Here is a 23274-nt window from a genome sequence, read left to right as displayed (position 1 = left end):
TCATCAGTAAATACGAACTGGCAGAGGAAAGAATGCTCAAACCTGACTGATAGAGATGATACAAGCTGAAGAACAGAGAGAATAGAAGAAAGGAAGATAAACAGAGCCTCAGAGAAAAGAGAGGTCCCATGAAACATACCCGAATACATATCGTGGAAGTACCACAAATGAGGGAAAAAAGTATTCAAATAAATAATGGCTGAAACTTCCCAAATTTACTGAAAAATGGTAACCATCCAGGAAGCTTAATGAACCCCAAGTAGAATAAACTCAAAGAGAACCAGAAAAAGACATGCCATAGAAAAATGCTTAAAGTTAAAGACAAGGGAACATTTTAAAAGGAGCAGAGAAAAGTGATGCATCAAGAAAAGGAACAGCCGACTTCCCAGAAGAAACCATGGAGGCCAGAAAGCCAGGTGGGATGACATATTCAAAGTGCTGAAAGAAAAGGAAAGCTGTTAACATCTAGCAGAGCTGTAATGAAAAACTAAAGGCAAAATAAATACCTTTTCAGACAAAGAAAAACATTCCATTTGGTGCTAGTTGACCTGTCTTATGAGAAATACTAAAGGAAGTTTTTCAAGCTGAAAGGAAAGGCAAGACTGCAATTTGAGTTCATGTGAACAAACACAGACCACAACATACATGAAACTTGAAGACCTTGTGCTAAGTGAAATAAGCCAGTTACAAACAGAAAAATACTATACAAGTTCATTTATATGAGGCTCCTAGAGTAGACACATTCATTAAGACAGAAAGTAGAATGCAGGTTTTCAGGGGCCGGGGGGATGGGGCGATTGGAAGTACTTAATGGGTGAGTTTCAGTTTGGGAAAATGAAAAAGCTCTGCAGACGGATGATGGCGATGATTGCACAACAATATGAAGGACTTAATGCCACAGAACTGTGCAGTTAAATATAGGTAAAACGGTAAATTTTATACTACGTATATTTAACTACAATTTTAAATATTAATTGCAACTACAGGAGAAAAGAAGAAAGAGCATCCCCGGTTTATTCATGTTATGCAGTCACTGTCCCTCTGACAGCAGTGAGTACTGATTCCTGCCAACCCCTAGAATGAGCACCTCAGAATATTATTTTATTCCTCAGGCTTTGGATGTATGAAATCAGTACCATGAAGTGAATCCCTCCTTTCTCTTCAACTTCTCATCTTCCTATTATTAAAACAAATAAATGCTATAAATATCTCCCATAAACCCTAGGGAGATTATTCAGTAATAATACTATTTGCGCAAGGCTGCTTAAGTTGAGGCAGTTACAGGAAAAGCAGGACCTCCTTGACTCAGATTAGCAATCTCCTCGGTCTCTACAGAAATACTATGGCAAGCCTTACATTCTAATCCTTTTCCTAGTTATAAAATATGAAAAGTGGAATAAATAACCCTAATAAAGGCTAACACATAAGAAGAGAACAGGTAACCCAAGCTGGAGTCTTACATAGGGAGCACTACTTGTAATCATAAATGGGAGATGTGGCCTAGTGTAGTGAAAAGAGCAAGGGTTTGAAATCAGACAAATAAAAAAAAAGAGTGAAAAAATCATTAATGAAATTAAAATGCTACATTAGAAAATATCCACTGAATTCTTGGCCAGGTGTGGTGGATCATGCCTGTAATCCCAGGACTTTGGGAGGCTGAGGTGGGTGGATCACCTGAGGTCAGGAGTTCGAGACCAGCCTGGCCAACATATTGAAACCCCATCTCTACTAAAAATACAAAAATTAGCCAGAGATGGTGGCATGTGCCTGTAGTCCTAGCTACTCGAGAGGCTGAATTGCTTGAACCCAGGAGGCAGAAGTTTCAGTGAACTGAGATCACACCACTGCACTCCAGCTGGGGTGACAGAGTGAGACTTTGTCTCAAAAAAGAAAAAAAAAAGAAGAAACAACCAAACAACAAACAAAAATAAATAAATAAATAAATAAAATATTCACTGAATTCCAAAGAAAGTAGTGAAGGAGAAGTAGAAGGATAAAAGAGACATGAGATATACAGAAAGCAAAATGTAAAATGGCAAACATAAATTCAACAATGTTAACAATAACATTAAAAGTAAATGGGTTAACAATTCATCAAAAGGCAGAGATTGTCAGACTGAATACAAAACATGGTCTAACTATGTGTTGCATACAAGAGATACACTTTAGATTTAAAGATACAAATAGATTTAAGGTAAAAGAATGAAAAAGATATATCATAGTAAGTATTAACCACAGGAAAGTTGAAGTGGCTGGATTAATATCAGACAAAATAAACTTTAATACAAAAAAAAGTTAGTAGGGATAAAGAGGGGGCAAATCATCAATCCAACAGGAATACTTGACATTTATAAAGATATGCATTTAACAACAGAGCACCAAAATATATGAAACAAAACCTAATTAAAATAAAAGGAGAAATAGAAAATTCAACAAAAACATGCAGGCTTCAATACCCCAATTTTAATAATGTGTGGAAAAATGAGACAGACGATCAGATCAACAGGGAAATAGAAGACCTGAATAACACTGTAAACAAACTAGGCCTAATGGATCACTATAGAACACTCCAACTAATACCAGTATACATCCTCAAGAGCACCGAGAACTTCTCCAGGATAGACTATACGCTGGGCCATAAAAATAATCCCAATAAATTTAAAAGGATCAAAATGTACAAAATATTTTTTTCCAGCAACAATGGAATAAAATCAGAAATTACTAATGGAGAAATTTGGGAAATCCACAAATATGTAGAAATTAAACAACACATTCTTAAACAACCAATGGGTCAAAAATCAAAAAGAAAATCAGAAAATACTTTGAGGTACATAAAAATGAAGACATAGCATACCAAAATTTATGGGCTGCAGCTAAAACAGTGCTTAAAGGGAGATTTCTAGCTATAAATATCTATATTTGTAAATAAGAAAGATCTCAAATCAATAACCTAACTTTTCACCTTAAGACACAGGAAGAAGAGCAAACAAAACCTAAATCAAGCAAAAAGAAGAAATTATGGTTCGAGTGGAAATTAATGAAATAGAGAAAATTAAAAATTAGAGAAAAAATAATGAAACCAAACACTGATATACAAATATTTATAGCAGCATATTTGTAATAGCTAAAGGTAGAAGTAACCCAGATGTCCATCAATGGATGAATATGGATAGACAAAATGAAGTACTGATACACTCTACAATGTGAATGAACCTTGAAAACATTATCCTTCAGTGAAAGAAACCAGTCACAAGAAACCACATACTGAATGAGCCCATTCATATGCAAGTCCAAAAGAGGAAAATCTATAAAGACAGAAGATAGTTGTGTAGGGATGAGAGGAAGGGGATGGGGCAGGGGACAGGGTAGGGATACACAGAATGAGAGGTGAAGGGCGTGGGGTATCTTTTCAAAGTAATGAAACAGTTCTAAATTGACTGTGGTGATGGTTGCATACATCCATGAATATGTCAAAAACTATTAAATTGCACATTTCACATAGGCGAATTACATGGTATGTGAATGATATCTCAATAAATCTTTTTTTCAAAAATGACCTTGTCACTTAGAGGCTTCTGACAGTAGCACCTATGTCGTGCACATATTTCTTTTTACCGTTTTGCAGGTAACGTTACATAAAATAAGAGAGTTTGGGGGAAAGAAAATTGAAATGCCATTTATCACCCAATACATTGTGTAATTTGGGGATTGGAGAGAGGTAATCATGTTTGAACTAAAGATTTGCTACCGAAGTATTGCACCACCAGGCTACCTTCCATTTCTGAATAGCATTTATGCAATTTACTAGATTATTCGTATCACTCGGCGGTCCTCCAGAGAAGAAGTTTGTACTTAACGAGCAAAAGTGAGCCATCTGAACTGTTTATTGATGCAGATTGGTTGGCAGCAGTAGTTGGGAAATTGTTGGATATTCAACTATGTCTGATACCTGCATACCTGTGATACCTGGATTTCATCAGTGCTTCAATAAAAGGAAAAAGACAGAGATCCTATTTATAATGTTGAACTTTCTTGTGCCTAGTAGGTTATAGTAATTTAGTTAAATGCCTGGCATATATAGAACAAGCAGATCAGGTGTCTGACTGTTCAATAGATAGACAAAAGTTATTGTGTTAAAACAAGACTCTGACTTCAGATGCCTGGCAGTAAATTCCTGGGTAAATAGGAAAGCTTGCAGAAGAGTGACCTGTCCAGGCGACAATTGATAGAAACCATCTGACGGTCTTGGGTGGCTACGTGCATTACACAAGCATATACCTTTGTCTTCTGACTGTGTGCAGGACAAAAAACCAACGACGCAATTTGCCACTGTCACTGTTCTTTATATTTTTTCAAGAGAATGCTGCACATGATAGCCACTCAGTAGCACATGCTTGAACCGGGCCATTTTCTTTGATTTAACAACTGTTTTATTGAATTTCTAGTATGTTCTGACATTGCACTAGGTGCTAAGGATACAGAATGAATAATATGGTTTCTGCCATCAAAAAAGCCATAGTCTGGAAGAGGAAGGAGACAAACAGTTGCAGAACAGCAAGAGAAGTGAAAACCAGATAGCTTGGTGTCATAAAGTGGGGGATGGTCTACTCTTCATGTGTGTGCATGTGTGTGTGTGTATGTGTGTGCGTGTGTGTTTGCATGTGTGTGCGTGTGTGTTTGCATGTGTGCGTGTATGTTTGCATGTGTGTGCGTGTGTGTGCACGCATGCATGTATGTGTTTGCATGTGTGTGTTCCTGTGTGTGTGTTTGTGTATGTGTGTATGTTTGTGTGTGTGTGTGCATGTGTATGTTTGTATGTGTGTGCATGTGTGGTGAGTGTATCTGGAGTGGGGGTTAGGGAAGGCTTCACAGACTTAAGACGAGTCTTGAAGAATGATGGCTACTGAAGCAAAGGGAAGAGACGGTCAACAGGCAGAGGACCACTCCAGTAATAGAGAAGATGATGGGTTGGGGAACAACACGCAGTCTGGTCCTGGACCCAGGAACTACAGGACAAGTGGGGAGGGCAGGAAGATGTGGCCAGGAAGCAGGAAGAGCTAGGTCAGCTTGTTACGCTATAATTACATTTTCCCGTAAGAGGCAAAGCCATGTTTGAACCTCCAAAGGGTGGTGCCACCTCATCATGGGGGGAATTCAGAACATGCCCTGGGACGGCAGTGGGTCTGCCTCAAGAAGGACCAGCGCCAGCTGCAAAGAACTACAAAAGAAAACCACAGAAAGCAGAGAACAAGTACATTTGTAAAACATTAATTTTCTGAAAATGCCCTGCCTCTTCTCCATTTCCTTCTGATACTGACCGCCGTAACTTACAACGGAGCTAGACCTTGTTCCCCAGGTGCTGACATCAATGGGCTTCTCGCCTGAGAGAGGCCCTCATAGCTGATCCTAAGGGCTTAATTCTAATCTCCCACACATGAGCCGGGCAGCGTCCCTCATAACCTGGAGGAGGAACGGCCTTAACTGTGACAATCTCGTCCTTCCGAGGACATGTGGGCAGTCAAGCCCTGCAAAGAAGAAGGAACGGTTCAGCAGCATTTCAGAAATCTATTTGAGTGACAAGAAGTGTACAATTAAGATCAACTAATTCACCAGGAACAGTGGCAGCGGGTGGCCCATGTGTGAATGTACTAAACTGCGACGCACCAGGAGATTCAGAGGAGGGAGGAGCAGAAAAGACGAAGACCCCACTCACTCCATGTGCTCGGCTGCCAGCCCATCTGTCGCTCCTCCAGGTGGCTGGAGCCTTCACCTCTTCTGAAGAAGAGATCCTGCGGTTCCCATGGTGCACTGCAAGGATGCTTTCTCACAATCTAATCTGCACTAAAACCATGTGAACCTGAGGCTCTGATGTTCCTAACACATGAGATGACTCTGGGAGCCAGGACCTGCTGTGGGAAGTGTTGAATACTGCTCCGGAGCAGATGGGTGGTGACCCACTACAGGGATCTCCAGTGACCCAGATGTGGTGGGAGTCCCCTGCTCTTCCACTTGCCCGTGCAATTCGAAGTCCATTTTCGTAAAAACAATTCGGCATCTCTTAGAGGTAAAGTACGCACATTTCACTCAAAGAACAAACTGCCCTTGGAGATGCGCAGACTGTGTTGTGTTGCAAAGGCCAGGTTCTCAGGTTTGTTTGCAACCTTGTAAATAATTATTTTAATAACACAAAGTGGGAACTTTGTCTATTAGTGTACCTCAGACTTTGCAGTCACCTGTACTACATCTGGAGTGGGGTCCAAGACAGTGGTCCTGTTCCCTTCTCAAGAAGGACCATCACAGGACCCTGCAATCGTAGCTTTAGATTCTGCCTGTCCCTTTCGTATATGGAGTGGGAAAAAACATGCATGTAATTTCACCACATTTCAGAAGTGTAAAAGGGTTTTGTGAGTAAAGCCATTAAAAGAACATGGAGATAAGACACCACTGGGCTCCTTTGGTCACTCACACTTGCTGCTAATGTATTTTCCTCCTTCGTTCATTCTCAAGAAAGGTTATGCACAGTAGAGATGGTGTATCAGCTCAAAGCCTCATAACTGAGTTCAAACAATTGTTTCAGAAGTGCAGCTAAAGGAACATGGAGAGTGATCTGATGCCCCCTTTTAAGAACACAGGTAAGAACCTACACATTTGAATGTTCAGAAACGGTCCAATTTGCAGATTTACTCCAAAGATTGCACTGTGCCTTGTTCTTTGCTCTGGAAATCTTGGCCTCAGGCCAAAAGCACTAAGCTGTGACCTGACCTTCCATAGGTCCTCCCATCTCCCTGCCTCCATCCTGTCTGTCCCCCCAGTAATCAGCTATGGGACAGCCAGGGCCGGCAGCCACCTCCCCTTGTTCTCAAATCCTTCAAGAGTCTCCACTGCAGGCTGGTACCACGGTAAAGAGGGTGCAACTTCTCAGGTCACAAAGATGAATGGACGGAAGGATGAGCTGCTGGAGTAGCCAAGTCATGGAAAGTGCAGCTTCTAGCATTTTCTTTTCCTACACGTTTTTCAAGGCTGCCGTACACACGCCCAAACATATTCACACTCGTTCACCAAGGAGGGAGTAAACTCAGCTGCAGCCGTGCCACGTACAACAGTATGTTGTATCCTAACAGAGAAACTCTGTATACGTTTGGGAACTGGCTCAAGTTCTCGGGCTCCGGGCCAGCAAAAACTGTGGGTGTTGTTGGCTGCAGTCCTTGAACAATACCCACAGCCAGATGATCAGACTCACACAATGGCAGCAGCTCTGGAGGGATCCGCTGGTACTCCTTCAAAGAGAGAGGAGCCTGGGGATCAGGAAGGAAACGAAGGAGGAGCACGCAGGACACCCATGCAAATTACAAACCCAACAGGCAACACTGGTGCCCAACCCAGTACGGTAGGATATACACAGCCAGGATAACTTCAGCAAAAATGCGCAGCAGGAATAATAGGGACCTAGATATTGCTGCAGCCTTGTTTTTATTTTTATTTTTTTGGTATGGAATCTCTTCCAAGAAGAGTTTACACAAAGTTCACACACATGATCCCATCTGTCACCACTGAAACTCTATAGAGATGTTTCAGTTCTTCTCATCACACTTGCAAATACACCAATGTGTTGACCATTAAAATGAAAAGAAAAATCAGATTCACCAACAGCAAAAAATAAATAAAACCTGTTGATTAAGTTTTGTGAACAGGTTTCACTGCACAGGAACTATCTCATTTTGTGGATGTATGAGAAGAGTGAGAAACTAAAATAATCACAAGAAGAGACACAAAAACAAACAGACAAGCGCAAAACCATCTTTCCTGTTTTAGACTTGATCATTTTGTGCTTTTTGATCAAAGTGGAGAAAAAGCATACTTAAACAAATAGCAAACTCATTCCATTGTCAGTCCATGATGGACCATTACAGTGTCTACCAGGGCTCCCCTCATGCACAGGAGAATTCGTACCACACTGCCCTCCACATCTTCCCCTGTGGTGTCCTCCCAGGGGTCATCCACTCTTCACAGCAGACCCTGCTGTCCCTGTTTGCCATGTCTCAAAGCATGAGCCCTGTTCCCATGCAGGGTGCTTCTTGTGGTAACACCCACCCCCAGCAAGGCACATGCACCCAGGGGACACCCAGGGACCAGCATGGAACAGGTGGAGCCTGGTGGGGGCAGGGCTCAGTGAACCTGTTTTCTAGGATTTGAATCCAGGTTGTCTCTACTCCTGAGACGGGTGAGGTTAAGACCAGGTAGAGATCATCTCAGTTGGAACAGTTAGCTAGATTGTTTAAATTCCTCCGAAAGGAGTGCAGCCTTCCAGCGTGGCCTTCATGCCACTGCAGAGTGCTCCAGCTGCCTACAAATGCCACCCAGATGCCAGGGTCCCACTGGTGACTTCTGAGACAGTGCCCAGGGGACGTGGGGCTCAGGAGTTCTTGTACAGCTTTCTAAGATGCAGCCTTCGAAGCTAGCAATAGTGTTTTAGACTTCAGTAAGCTCCTCATAGCACCTAGCTCGGTGCTTGATGTAGAGCAGGTCTTCACAAAATACTGCAGTGGGAAGGCAAATTTCACGAATTCGAAACGTTATTCAAATACTATGTGGTAACAGAATTGTGCTATGTCAAATATAACTGATAAATCGAGCTTCAGCTGGAAAATTGTTCATACTACATAGCTTTTAGTTATAATTCTTTTGATTTTTATGGCTATGATAATTAGATAAAGGATAATTTTGATAAAAGGCATAATATGAGTCTATTTTTCAAAAAAGATACCATGACTTTAAAAATATTACAATCATCCATGTGCTATCAAATAAAGCAAGCGCTGGGAATTTTTTAATTTGCATTCAAAATGTAACTTTCTCTCTTGTCCAAAAAGAGCTAAGATTGCTTATAATAATAACAGAAGTGTAAGAGAGAAGGAAAAATGGATTTGCCCAAATTCTAAGCTGCCATAGTTCCTGTTGTGAGTAGTCAGTGGAGACAGTGACACGTACGTCCAACAACTTGGGGGAAAACACAGTGAGTTTTCTCTGAGAAGGGCGGCCGTACTCCTAGTGCGCAGCTCTCACAGCACCAGTGACAGTAGCACATCCCAGGAACATGCAGAGGGAGTGCTGATGGGGAGGCCGGTTCCAGAAATGCACATTCTAGGAGTGCTTGACTTTGCAGTACAGGAAAAAGATGGTCTGAGAGGCAAAAGCAAGTCACCAGAAAAATGTTCTCAATGGGCCAACAGGAATATTTCAGTGATGTTACTGTGGTGTGGATAACATGTCCTTCAAGATAATTATTTCCTTTTGCCTTAATCCTGTGTTCACTAAGCCAGCTTCTGATGATGACTGTTTTGGCTTCCTAGATATCTCAGTATCAGGACACAGGTTTCCATGGGTCATGGACAGAAACGTTCGGGTTGCTAGAATGAGATCATTGCCATTGTACGTCAACCAATTTGTGTTCTGATGAATACATATTATTGAGGTTAATCAATAAAGTCAATTTCTGATCCTACATAGCTAAGGATAAGAATAGAACCAAAGTCAGTCACTGTCCCTTCCTCCCTAGCCTGCCAATACTATCTTATTGACACCCCACGGCTTCAGTGTTAACATTTTCTCCTCATTAAATCTTCACAGTCTATGACTAAATCAGCACATTTTGCTAGGAGCTTCCAAGTAGCCAAGACAAAAAAAGGAAACTTGAAGAGTAATTTTCATTACTTGATAAAAGGATCCTTTGTGAACTAATATTAGGAGATGTTAAATTCTATTTTAATTTACCATTCAGACTCTAGGGAAAAAAAGGCTTATGAATAACAGATTTACATGGTTTCATTCAAAGAAAAGCAGATTTTTCAAAAGACTTTTAAAAAAGGAACACTATCCTTAGCCTTAATCCCAAGCCCATCCCTATCAGCATTTCATTAACAAAAGCAGACACAGTCTTGTATTATGAAAGAAACAATAAGTGATTTTGAATTTACTTAAGCTTTTATACAATGTTCACCCAGTAAGCCTATCTAAGAATGCTAGTATACAAAAATTGTAATCCAAAAGTTTGTTTTTAAGTCAATTGCTTAAAACACAGGTACTATTTTCCTGTAGAAACAGTCTCAAAATTATGGAAATTCCTGGGGGAAGCCCAGAAAACCCTATTTGCCCCTCGAAGTAGCTGGAATAGTGCTAACAGTGATCCTGATCAGACTCCAAATTTTGGTACCTGGTCCTTGAGCCAGAGTCCAGCTGCTATGGCTCCCCCAGTCCCGCCCTGGTCCCCTGGGAAGGGGGGACGGGAGGGCGGGTAGCACTTGGACCTCTCCTCTGCTCAGAACCAAGGGCTGAGGCTGCTCAGACTCTAGTTCCGGCCCCGCACAGAGCAGGGTTTGCAGCTCACTCAGGGATGCTCAGAAGGCCTGCTTCCCTCTTCCACCTTCTGAGAGGACAACATCTCTATCCCCCAGAGACCTCACCTCAAGGTGTTGAGAAACCGCATTTTTAATTTCATTGAATTTTGGTTAACTCAACTACAGCAGTCACACGTGTCAGGTGGCTACCAATTTGGACATGCTTGCACTGTGAGTGTGTGAGTGTGTGAGTGTGTGAGTGCACGTGTGTGAGCACGTGTTTGTGTGAGCATGTTTGTGTATATGTGAGTGTGTGTGTGTATGTAAGCATGTGTGTGAGTGTGTGATAGTGTGAGTGCACATGTGTGAGCACGTGTTGTGTGTGTGAGCATGTTTGTGTGTGTGTGAGTGTGTGTGTGTATGTGAGCATGTGTGTGAGTGTGTGATAGTGTGAGTGCACATGTGTGAGAACGTGTTGTGTGTGCGAGCATGTTTGTGTGTATGTGTGTGTGTGTATGTGAGCATGTGTGTGAGTGCGTGAGACAGTATGTGTGTGTATATGAGTGTATGTGTGAGTGTGTGGGAGATGTGTGTGAAGGTGTATGTGAGTGTGGGTGATTGTATTTATGCGTGTGTGTCTGCAGCTTTTTGGGTGCTCTTTTCCTTTAGGGGTTCTTGGATACACAGCTCAGCAGCCCTTCCCTGTGATCAAGGCTGAACACAAAGGTGCCGGGTTTGCTCTTAAACCTCCTGCAGATAAGAGAAGATCTCCCTATCCTGTTAGACTATCGCCATGTGCGTCTCATAGGACTCAACCCATCTGCCCCGCCCCAGATTTTTAAAAACTCAACACAAACCAACCCTCTTGACTTCTGCTTCCCTGCCACCTATCCTTCCACATCTCTGTTCTTTAAAACAGAACTTTCTGGAAGAATTGTCTGCACATGCTGGTTCCACTCCTGCCCTCGTACTCGGGAGCCCCGGGAGCTGGGCTGTCATCTCCGGGGGCCACACTGCAGAGCCCCGGTCAGTCAGGTCACCACAGACTCCACCTGTTTAACCCATGCAGTCCGTCCAGCATTGCTCACAGCTGCTCACTGACTCCTGGAGAGGCTTCCTGGCTTGGTTTCTGGCCGTCACACTGGGCATCCCCCGTCCCTCTGAGCCTCACTGTGCCCTGTTCGCTGAGGCTGCCCTCCCAAGGTGATCTCCTCCAGGAGGACCCGTTCACGCATCTTCCGAGGACCCACATTTGCATCTTCAGCTCCTGTCAGTGACCTCTGCACTAGAACCCTGCATTTCATGTCCACTCAGGGGCTTCTGGACAGATTATTTATCAGGCTCCGCACTCTCAGCAGGTCCCAAACATGGTTCTCAGTGCCTCCACCCCCACGCCTGCATCGTCCGTGCTCCTTCCCATCAGAACAATAGGCCCAGAGCAAAAACACAAAGCAAAATGAAACCAACCCAGGAATGCTTCCTTGCATCCAATCTACCTGGCTGACCCACTCTCCCCGTCCATGCTCCCGCGCTCTCCTCACCACTCTCTACCCCCATGCTGCGGCGCTCTGTGCCCACTCTCCACCCCCATGCTGCCACGCTTACCCCCCACTCTGCACCCCCATGCTGCCACGCCCCTACTCTCCGCCCCCATGCTGTGGCGCTCGGTCCCCACTCTCCACCTCCATGCTGATGCACTCTCCCCCCACCCCCCATCCCCATGCTGCTGCGCTCCCTCCACTCTTCCACCCCCATGCTGTCGCTCTCCCCCCCCACTCTCCACCCCCATGCTGTCGCTCTCCCCCCCACTCTCCACCCCCATGCTGTCGCTCTCCCCCCCACTCTCCACCCCCATGCTGTCGCTCTCCCCCCCACTCTCCACCCCCATGCTGTCGCTCTCCCCCCCACTCTCCACCCCCATGCTGTCGCTCTCCCCCCCACTCTCCACCCCCATGCTGTCGCTCTCCCCCCCACTCTCCACCCCCATGCTGTCGCTCTCCCCCCCCACTCTCCACCCCCATGCTGTCGCTCTCCCCCCCCACTCTCCACCCCCATGCTGTCACTCTCCCCCCCACTCTCCACCCCCATGCTGTCGCTCTCCCCCCCCACTCTTCACCTCCATGCTGTCGCTCTCCCCCCCCCCACTCCACCCCCATGCTGTCGCTCTCCCCCCCCCCACTCCACCCCCATGCTGTCGCTCTCCCCCTCACTCTCCACCCCCATGCTGTGGGCTCTCCCCCTCACTCTCCACCCCCATGCTGTGGGCTCTGTCCCCACTCTCCACCCCCATACTGTCACTCTCCCCCTCACTCTCCACCCCCATGCTGTCACTCTCCCCCTCCCACACTCCACCCCCATGCTATCGCTCTCCCCCCCACTCTCCACCCCCATGCTGTGGGCTCTGTCCCCACTCTCCACCGCCATGCTGTCGCTCTCCCGCCCACCGCCCACCCCCATGCTGCCGCGCTTTCCCTCCGCGAGCCATCACCATGGCTCCTTCCTTCCTGGCATCTCTGCTTCCAGCACCCTCACTGTCCTGCGTTCCCTTTCACAGGAGACTGAGTGGTCTTTGAAAACTACCTGTCACATCGCTTCACTCTTCTGCTTCAAATTTTCCAAAGCTTTGCCAGCACTTGAAGATCAAGACCTATTACTTCCAAGGACGGTACGGCCTTGCCCCTTCCAATCCCTGTGACCGCCTCACCTCTGCTTTCTCCTTGCTGGCTGCAGTTAGGCCATCTCACAGTTTTGTTCAGCCCTGAACATACCAGCTCAGACCTGCCTCAGTGCTTTGAAGCCTGCTCTCCTCTCTGCTGGACGCTCAGTCAAATCATCACATGCAGGCTCCTATTTCTGCTGGTGCTGCCACTCCGAGAGATGCCACTCCTGCTCTAAGCCCAGGCAGCACTGACAACTCTCTGAAGCTACAGCACATGTTTGCCTCCTGAGTGTTTCTTCCTCAAGTAGAATATGAGCCCCTGGACACAAGGATTGTATCTTGGTCCTAATTGGATTACCAGGACAAACCTACGCATAGCAGGGGCTAAATCATATTTGTAGAAGAATGAACCGACCTCACCCCTTGCCTAGCGCTCTCAGCTAAATGGAGCCCTCCACTGGCCAAGTGCAAAGTCCTTTTGGTTTTTGTGAATATATAAAAACAGACAACTAAGACGTTACAATGTTTTCCTGTTATAGGCACACCTAAATATGCAAACTGATCCCTTTTAAAGAGGGTCATCACTTTCTCTACCTTAGAAACAGAGAAAAGCACTTTTGTTTTTGTATTTTAGAAAATTTGCTTTCAAAGTTCCCATAATCCCATTTCATAACATTTTTGAATAAATCAGGAACTTTTGGCTGGGTTTTTAGTTTAGCAGTAAAAGTCATCAGAGAAAAATAATGTAAATTATTTTCTTATTGAACGTGCCCTTGCTTGGGAGTAAGGGTGTTATCTTCCTTGTGATATTAAAGTACAACTTTGGCTGCTGTATTAGTCAAGAAACTACTCAACTTAACTTCAAAAAATAAAAGGGGAAAAACATACAAAGTGCTTAGAAAAATCACTTAAAACCATGTCTATATTCCTGGGCCCTGATTTAACGTCAAAAATACCCATGTCTTTCCTAATCACAGACAATTTTCTCCACTGCTTTGCCCATGAGGTCCCAGCTAAGAGCCCTGAGAGAATGCCAGGAGGGGCAGACCCTCCCCGCGGGAGGCAGAATGGCAGAGCGAGTTTCCTTTTTACCTGGCGCACTGCAGGGGTCCAGGGTGCCTTCTGCTGTGTCATCGCTCATCTGTGCCCGGGGGTCTGTCCCGCTCCTCAAAGCCAACAAAGCGGGTCCTTTGCTCCCACCTTTAAGCATGAAGGGGAGACGGCTGGCTGGAGAGAACAACAGGGATATGACATTAGCACTAAGTTCTACTAAATACACCGTTAGAGTTGGGAGCAGGGCTCTTCTGAAAACCTCATCTCAGATGGGTAATTTACAGAGGGAAGTGCCTGGGGCTCCCATTGGCCCTTCATGTTGGGCACACTGGCACCATTACAGATGGTGTGACTCAGGGTGTGGAAGGCAGCTGTCGTCCGGATGCCGGGCTGCAAACACAGGTCCTAAAGCTTGATTCGGAGCCACGGAGACCAGAAACTCATGTTAGCTAGAGTGCCCTGCTCCTGGTCTTGTCTGGGGGACTCTGCGAGTTAGCTGTTTGGAGGGAGCCTTAAGTCACTCTCCATTTTTGGAGGTATTCCTGAGGGGATTTTAGTTCAGCCTGTGTTTTCTAGAGCCTCCAGCCAGGCCCAGATGGTGAGGAATGTGAGCGTGTGTATCTCAGTAGGGTCGGGTCAATGAGATGAAGGTGAGAGGAGAAACGAAGATGAAAAGTGAGACTCAGGAAGCGCCTTTAATACCTGCTGAGCTATGTTCAGCTCAGGCACAAGCCTGTTCAGAACAACCCAGAAATTGTGCTAATTCATTCATCAGACCAGTGAACCTCTAATGCATTTTCTTGACGGTCGTGCCTGTGTTATATTGTCTGTGCCTTAGTGTAAAATGCTTTAGCATAAACAGCGGGATGTAGGAGTGTGCTGGTTGGTTTTAGTCTGCATCCTAGGGGTGATTGGTGAGTACCTGGGGCACCCTGAGCAGTGACACACTTCACAAGTGTTTAATCTTTGAAAGAAACATCCAATTCTTGGACCCCACAGGTGGCCACTGTGAATTATTCACTGGTCTTTACTGCTGATGGGCCCTGGAAGGTTTGTAACCAGCAGAATGGATGTCAATGTGATTTTTCAGTGGTGAAGTGAGTGGATGTCAAGAAAGGGGCACGGGCTGGAGGGTTCTGGGCTCCACTGTGGTGGTCTGAAGGAGGAAAAGGGTTCTACCATTCTTCCCAGCACTAGGAGCTGTGCATGGAGGGGTGTGACATCAGCAGGACTCAGAAGTTAACTGGACACTGCTACTGGGATGATGCTGACCTGCCTTGAAGGACCGTTTCATGAAAAGTGATTAGCCGAGTGCCTGGAGAGTAGGCTACTCATCAAATTTATAGCATGCCATGTGTAGCTTGCTGCCTCCACCCCTCCTGATGTGTATATGTGCTGTGGGGCTTGTCTGAGACTTCCTTCACCTATAAGGTACCCCTGGGAGCGAGGTTGCAGGAAGGGAGCTCTGTGCTGTCTGCCCAGCTCTAACTGCTGGGCCCCTGGCATCTTCCATTAAGAACTTGTTAGTTGTGAAACACCGAATCGGCCTGGGTTAGTTTGCAAATTCAGCTTTTCTGCTGTTGCAAGTAATTTGCTACAATAAGCATGAATTAAAATGTCAAAGCATGAGGAACATTTTAACCTCTTTTTTTTTTTTTTTTTTTTTTTTTGAGACAGAGTCTGGTTCTGTCACCCAGGCTGGAGAGCAGTGGCATGATCTCGGCTCACTGCAAGCTCCGCCTCCCGGGTTCACGCCATTCTCCTGCCTCAGCCTTCTGAGTAGCTGGGACTACAGGTGCCGCCACCATGCCTGGCTCATTTTTTTTTTTTTTTTTTTTTTTTTTTTTTGTATTTTTAGTAGAGATGGGGTTTCACCGTGTTAGCCAGGATGGTCTCAATCTCCTGACCTCATGATCCGCCCGCCTCCGCCTCCCAGAGTGCTGGGATTACAGGTGTGAGCCACCGTGCCCGGCCCATTTTAACTTTCTTTAAAAATACATTGTAGATTTTTATCTCCCCTTTGCAATCTGAAATGCTTTCTAGTGAGGCAAGGATGGGCTCAGGTTTCAGTTATCCAGTGGGAGTTGCCATGGCCTTGGTCATTACCAAGGGAGAGTGCCACACACGTGAACTCAAAGTCAGTGAGGCTTGAGACCACTTTCTAGACCTACACCCTCAGGGTCCCAGCCTTGCAGTAAAACCATAAAGGAGAAGATCACAAGTGCCCGTGGTGTTCAGACTCTGGGGAATCGCACCCTTCTAACAGAACTCACACCCCCAGGGCACCTGCAATGTGAATTTACACAAGTAAATGGAGGAACGACTGGGGAAATTTTCCCAGTTACCATGCATTAAGAATATGCTTGTTTCCATAGGGAGTGACCAGTGACTAGAAGAAATAAAGAAACTACCTTCAGAAGTGACGTAGGGCTTAATTCCCACAGTGAGACAGTGGCACGTGGGGCTTAGCATTGTCCATTTTCACAAGTGTATCGGGAAGCTTGCTTGCACTACAGAGGATTATTAGATTGGGAACTACCACACAACATGCTCAGAAGAGCTGGCCTGTGTGCGTGGCCGCAAAGTCTTGGGACCAGGAGAGGGGGGAGGGTGGCTGATGGATAAGGTTTGACGACAAAGATCACTGGAGGAAAGAAGACCAGACCTACCCCAAACACCGATGCTTTCTAAAAAATATTCGATCCAGTCCTCTCTATCAGGGGAGAAACAGGACTTCTGTGTATAGTGTGTCTGAGTGCAATTATCAACTGGTGTTTTCAGATCTCTGTATCTCTATTCTTGCATTTGGTACATAATTAATAGAAGAAAGCTGAGGTCACAGAAGTTTGAAATGAAAGATTATACGACAATCGATTAGAAATAATATCTTTTTTTTTTTTTTTTTTTTTTTTTTGAGACGGAGTCTCGCTCTGTCGCCCAGGCTGGACTGCAGTGGCCGGACCTCAGCTCACTGCAAGCTCCACCTCCCGGGTTCATGCCATTCTCCTGCCTCAGTCTCCCGAGTAGCTGGGACTACAGGTGCCCGCCACCTCGCCCGACTAGTTTTTTTTTTTTTGTATTTTTTAGTAGAGACGGGATTTCACTGTGTTAGCCAGGATGGTCTTTATCTCCTGACCTCGTGCTCCACCCATCTTGGCCTCCCAAAGTGCTGGGATTACAGGCTTGAGCCACCGCGCCCGGCCAATAATTTCTAAGTCCTATGTATAGCTATTAGAATGCTTTATTGCTGAGGAAGATTTTTGATATGTCATAAGTATTTTGGATTGAAGCTCATGTCATACATTACAAAATACTTTAAGCCTGCCTTACTGAGGTGTGATTGATACAGAAACTGCCCATGTAATAGGGAGGGCACCTGTGTGAGCTCTAATACATGAATGTGCCCATGAAACCATTATCACCACAACATTCTGAGTAATTAGAGTTGTATGGAAACAAAAACCAACACCAGCCAAATGCCCTAAGGCATATCTGCATTTGGAAACTCCTGGGTACCACCGGGCAGCTCAGTGTTCATGCCTTGTACACAGAACCAAGCTCTGCATGCACAGTCAGGCTTTCCTATTGACGCCCACCCCTGACCTGCTGGGAGCCTGCAGAGTGGGTGGCGTGCCTTAGCCACTCCTGCCCTCTGTGGGGAGAGCCGGCGGGGGAGTCACGAGTTTGCCATTTCTGAACCTCCAGGCCGCCAGTCCTGTGAGTTTGATCATGTACATTTCTGTCACGTTTCCGTACATTCGAATGATTTCTGAATCTAAACACCGAGGCCAAGCTTTCTTTCCAAAATAAGAGGAATAGACAGAGATCGACACTCAGCTGCAGGTCAAAATAAATTCAAGGCTGCTAGGTGGTGTGGCAACCCCAGGCACTGGGCTGGGGCAGCCAGGGGAGGGGATCCCCCTGCTCGAATCCAGACACAGCAGCCCCATTTGCAGCGCATCCACAGGGGTGTCCCAGGGGTAGAGCCTGGAGGATGCCAAGGAGTGAGTTTCAGTCAGGGAAAAAGGAACCGAATTGCAAAGAAGATTAAAATCCATGAATCCATGCCCTAAAGAAACAGGAGTCTGTGCGGCCAGTGGATGCAGCCCCAGAGTCTCAGGCAGGAGGAGGGTGACTGTTCAGTGGACAAAGTGGTGGCCGACTGTGGCCCAGTCCCAACCCGCAGTGACAGAAGAATGTGTTGAACCTGGAGGCAACGGTCTGGGGCTCCACCACTGGGGCACACCCCCTTCCCCATCCCAGGGCGAGTAGAACACCCCTCAGTGGGTTGTTCCCCTTTCTCTCCGCAAAGCCCCAAGGAGCACAAAGACCCAGTGTGAACTGAGAGCTCTGGGCACATGGAGCAGGGTGGGAGTGCCTGGGCAGGAGCCCACGGGCCACGAGGGTGGAGTGTTGGCTTACCCTGCAGGGGCGGCTGCCCGAGGACCCCTGAGGGAGGCTGCAGTGCAGCGGGGCTCAGTGAGCAGGTGTGGCCGGTGCTGCTCACACTCACGTGGGCTGTGCAGCCAGACGGGCCTGCACCCTCATTCAGTTGCAGCAGGTGGTGAGGCTTAGGGACATACAGGTGACACACAGGTCTGGTATAAGCAATCGTATTTTTATACAGAAGAAAATCAGGATTTAAAAATGTTTAATAGTAAAATAAAAAACATTAGTCCTATAACCATATGCTGCCCACGCACTCAAAAGTCAGCCAACAGAAGTGGTGTGCGCATCAGCTGAGCATTGTATAAATTTAACCAATGTTGTATTTAGATTTTTTATTTTCCCCAAATCGACCATTCAGGAGGTTCCAGGAATGCTGTGTTTTGGTCAGCGAAAAGACCATGTTCCCCCAAAGGAACCTGAAGAGAAGTAATAGATTCCAAGGGAATGAAGGGGAGAAGGAGGTGGGAGAGGCGAAGAGAGACACGCACCCATGCACATGAATGTACACGTGCATGGTGTGAACACACGTGTGCGCGCACACACAGACTCTCTCAGTGTGTCAGGGGCCAGTGTATGGATAATGGATCAGGTGGGTTAAGTCCAGGAAAGAAGACGGCATGTTACCTGCTTCTTCTGCACGGAAAGCAGAAGACCCTCAGTCACTCGACACTGGGGGGAAATGTCCCTCTTCCATGGTCAGAGGGCACGGGTTAGACCCTAATTTCCTGTCTGTGTGCCCTCTCCTGTGGGAGCACACAAGTTACTGCTGCACGTTACTTTCTCCTCAGCTTTATTCTGTCCTACCAGACAACCAGGTCTCCTCTTCTTATCTATACCCTGCCTGGGAGCTTTATGTAACAGTAAATCCAGGTGTATTGCCCACGGAAGCCTCCCCTCTGGCTCCTGCACTAAAGTACCCCTTATACATTGAGGATAACCAATTAGAACTCAGCTGATCTGACAGAAAGACCTCACAACGTTGCCAAGCCTCAGAGCGGGTTCTACCTTGCAGACTGGATGAAGCCCAGGTGCCAGGGCTAATTTTTGTAGTACAGACAGGGTTTCACCGTATTGGTCAGGCTGGTCTCAAACCCGTGACTTCGGGTGACCCTGGCCCCAGCAGCAGAGTTCTCTGCTTCTGGAGTGAGAGACCTTCTGGGTGCTAAGATATGGAGCCCTGGGTTCTGAGTCTCCACAAAATTCACAAATTATTGACTCATAATTGATTCGCTGATGAAACTCACCATATGACTGCTTTACAGCATCTTCCTCTCTTTTCTTTTCTAACTTGCTCGTACATACTGCAGGGCCATGCAGAGAGGACATTTCAGGATTAAATGCAAGCTGCCTGGGCCTCCCAAGGAAGTGGGATCCAATGTGAAGGATCTGAAACTGACTGCACACCTTATCTTCTAATAGAAAGGCAGAGGCAGTGGTATCATTTGTTGTAAGCATGCTTTAAAGGATTCATTCTGAGAAAAAGATCTTGAAATTGATGATTAGCATCATCAGTGACTTGGGAGCAGTTTCAATGGAATACTGGAGAAATGAGCCCGTTTGAGAAAAGCAGAGTGATGACAACATTTGCATAAAGGATTAAGAGTGCAAAGCCCTGAAGAAGAATGGAAGACTTTTATTTTCCCCCTGCATTTAGGAAAAAGGGGTCCTGGGTGTGGATCAAGAGAATTCTGTCATGAAGAAAAGCAAGGGACAGGAGGAACTCAGGATGGCTCTGAGCATCAAAATCAAATGAAATGAAATATCTGTGAGTCAAAATATTTTATTTTTAATGACTGTTCTTGATTTTTAAAGAAAGTTACTCTTAAAACCATGGTAAGAAGATACATAAAATTCATCATTGTAAGCATTTTAGAGTGTGGCATTAAGTACCTTCACACTGATCAGCCGTCACCACCGTCCATCCCCAGAACTCTTTTCATCTTGCAAAATGGAAACTGTGTCCCCATTAAACACTAACTTCCCATTCCTCTCTTCCCTCATTTCCTGAAAACCATTATTCTACTTTCTGTTTCTATGCAATTGACTTCTCTAGGTGTGTCATGTAAGTGGAATCCACAGTATTTGTTTTTTGTGTGACTGTCTTATTTCACTTAGCACAGTGTTCTCAAGATTCATCCATGTTTCAACCTGTATCAGAATTGTCTTCCTTTTTAAGGCTTAGTGATATTTCACTGGATGGGCACACTACAGTCTGTTTATCCACTCCTCCACTGAGGGACACTTGACTTGCTACTCCCTTTGGGCTATTGTGATAATGCTGCTATAAAGATGTGTACAGCCTGGGCGCAGTGGCTCATGCCTCTAATCCCAGCATTTTGGGAGGCCAAAGTGGGTGGATCACCCGAAGTCACGAGTTTGAGACCAGCCTGACTAATATGGTGAAACCCTGTCTCTACTACAAAAATTAGCTGGGTGTGGTGGCATATGCCTGTAATCCCAGCTACTCGGGAAGCTGAGACAGGAGAACTGCTTGAACCTGGGAGGTGGAGGTTGCAGTGAGCTAAGATCGCACCACTGCACTCCAGCCTGGGTGACAGAGGGAGACTGTGTCTCAAAAAAAGAAAAAAAAAAAAAAAGTGTACAAATATCGTTTTGAGTCCCTGCCTTCATTTCTTTTGAGTATATATCTAGAAATGGAATTGCTGGATTATTCAGTAATTCTATGTTTAATCTTTTGAGGAATTGGCAACTGTTTCCTGCAATGGTTGCACTGTTGTACATTCCCACCAGCAATGCACAGGGGCTCCAGTTTGTCCACATCCTTGCCAACTATCATTGTTGCCTGTCTTTTATTTAATGGTTTGTTTCAATCACAGCCATCCACATGGGTGGGGAATGGTAATGTTTGGGGATGTCGAGCAACCATTCATGTGCTTGCTGGCCATCTGTATATCTTCCTTGGAGAAACATCTACTCAAGTCCTTTGCCCATTCTGAATCAGGATGTTTGGGAATTTTTTTTTTTTTTTTTTTTTTTTTTTTTTTTTTGTGGTTGTTGAGTTGTAGGAATTCTTCACATAGCCTGGATAACAATCCCTTATCAGTTACATGACTTGTAAATATTTTCTCCCATTCCATGGGTTACCTTCTCACTCTTTTGATTGTGTCCTTTGATGCACAAAAGTTTTTAATTTTGATAAAATCCTCCTTCTTGCTTTCTTTTGCTGCCTGTGCTTTTGATATCATATTCAAGAAATTATTCCCAAATTCAAAGTCATGATGCTTTTTCCCTATGTTTTCTTCTAAGAGTTGCATAGTGGTCCATTTCAAGTTATTTTAAAAAATGTGTCACAATTCATGAATTTGCATGTCATCCTTGTGCAGGGACCTGGTTAATCTCTGTGTAGTTCCAATTTTAGTAAATATGCTGCTAGAGCAAGCACTAAAAGAAAATTCTTGAAAAAATACATTATCATAAATAGATGAAAATAAATTTTGTTTATAACACACTGTCCCAAATCCTCAGAAGAAACAAAGGGTTTATGCCTTAGAGAAACTAAACCAGAGGGACTCTGGACTCAGACACACTGCGTGTAGTGAATGGACAAGGGTCTAGATGGAACAGGATACAATGAGAATCAACATATCTGACTGTGAAACACTCCTCTCACTCACCGATTGCTCCAACCTCCCTCTCTTGTCCTGTTCCTAGAATGCAAGCTTGTGTTTATATACCCGAACCCCCACCTTTTCCCTCAAACAAGACATAGGAGAGCGTTTCCTGGAGAAGCTGAACTGTAACAAAGAAAAGACCTGCAGTCATTGAAGTTTAGGGAGTCATCCCCTCCACCCTTCACCAGAGTTTCCAGTCTGCATTTTAGTGCCTTGCCCTTACATAAGAAAGAATGGCTAAGGATAACAAGATGACCAAGGAAAGCTTCCAACAAGAGTGACTGAGGCTAAAATAATAAACAGTAAAAGGAAACTTGGAAAGAGACCATACAGGGAGGAAAAAAGTTTCTTAAAACTATAATATTCTCAGAGGAAAAAGAAAAGATATTGCATTCATGTTAAAAAAAAAAAAGAATGTTATAAAAGAAGCAAGTGAAGAACAATAGAGGGGTTTTGGAAATTGAAAATAGAATATTACAAATTTTAAAAACCAACAGTTAGAAGTATAAAAGTGAAGAAATTCCCCAGAAAATAGAACAAAACCAGCAAAAGGACAGAAAAAAATAAGAAAATTTGAGGATTAATTCGGCACAGAAAAAAAAGCAACTGAGGAAAAGAAATTATTAAAGAAATAACACAGGAAAATCACCTAGGGCTGAAGTCCAGGAGTCTCATGTTCAATGGCACAGCACACATTGGGGCAATGGATAGAAGGAGACTGGGCCAAGGCACATCCCTGTGAAGCTCATTATTGGCAGGGATCCAAAACAGAACCCAAGAGTGCCCAGAGAGGGAAAGCAGCCAGCAGGAAGAAAAGGGAAGAATAATGGTGTTCTATTTCTCAACAGCATTGTTGGACAGTAGGACACAGTGTAACAAAATGACAAGAATTCAAATGAAACATGATTTTCACCTGGAATTCTGTACTGGTTGAAAATGTCGTGATGGGATGCATTTTCAATCTAGTCTCAACAAAGGGAAAGCATGAGATACTGGAAGCAGCAAAGGAACTTCCCAGAAGGAGGGTGACAGGAGGTCCCAGCACAAGTGTGTGACAGGTGTGCAACAATGTAGCCTGGGCGGATGGTAGGAGCGATGCTCCAGGTGAAAGGTTCTGGAGCTGATAGCATGCTTTAAAACATGTTTG

At 45.1% G+C, this 23274-nt stretch overlaps 1 pseudogene; it reads right to left on the bottom strand.

Annotated features, from left to right (window-relative positions):
* Positions 1-21794: 21794 nt before the first annotated feature.
* LOC119625424 (U6 spliceosomal RNA) lies at positions 21795-21894 on the bottom strand (annotated as a pseudogene).
* Positions 21895-23274: the final 1380 nt, after the last annotated feature.

The sequence above is a fragment of the Chlorocebus sabaeus genome, chromosome 13, assembly GCF_047675955.1.
Source record: "Chlorocebus sabaeus isolate Y175 chromosome 13, mChlSab1.0.hap1, whole genome shotgun sequence".
Lineage (NCBI taxonomy): Eukaryota > Metazoa > Chordata > Mammalia > Primates > Cercopithecidae > Chlorocebus > Chlorocebus sabaeus.
This window is presented reverse-complemented; position numbering and strand designations above follow the sequence as displayed.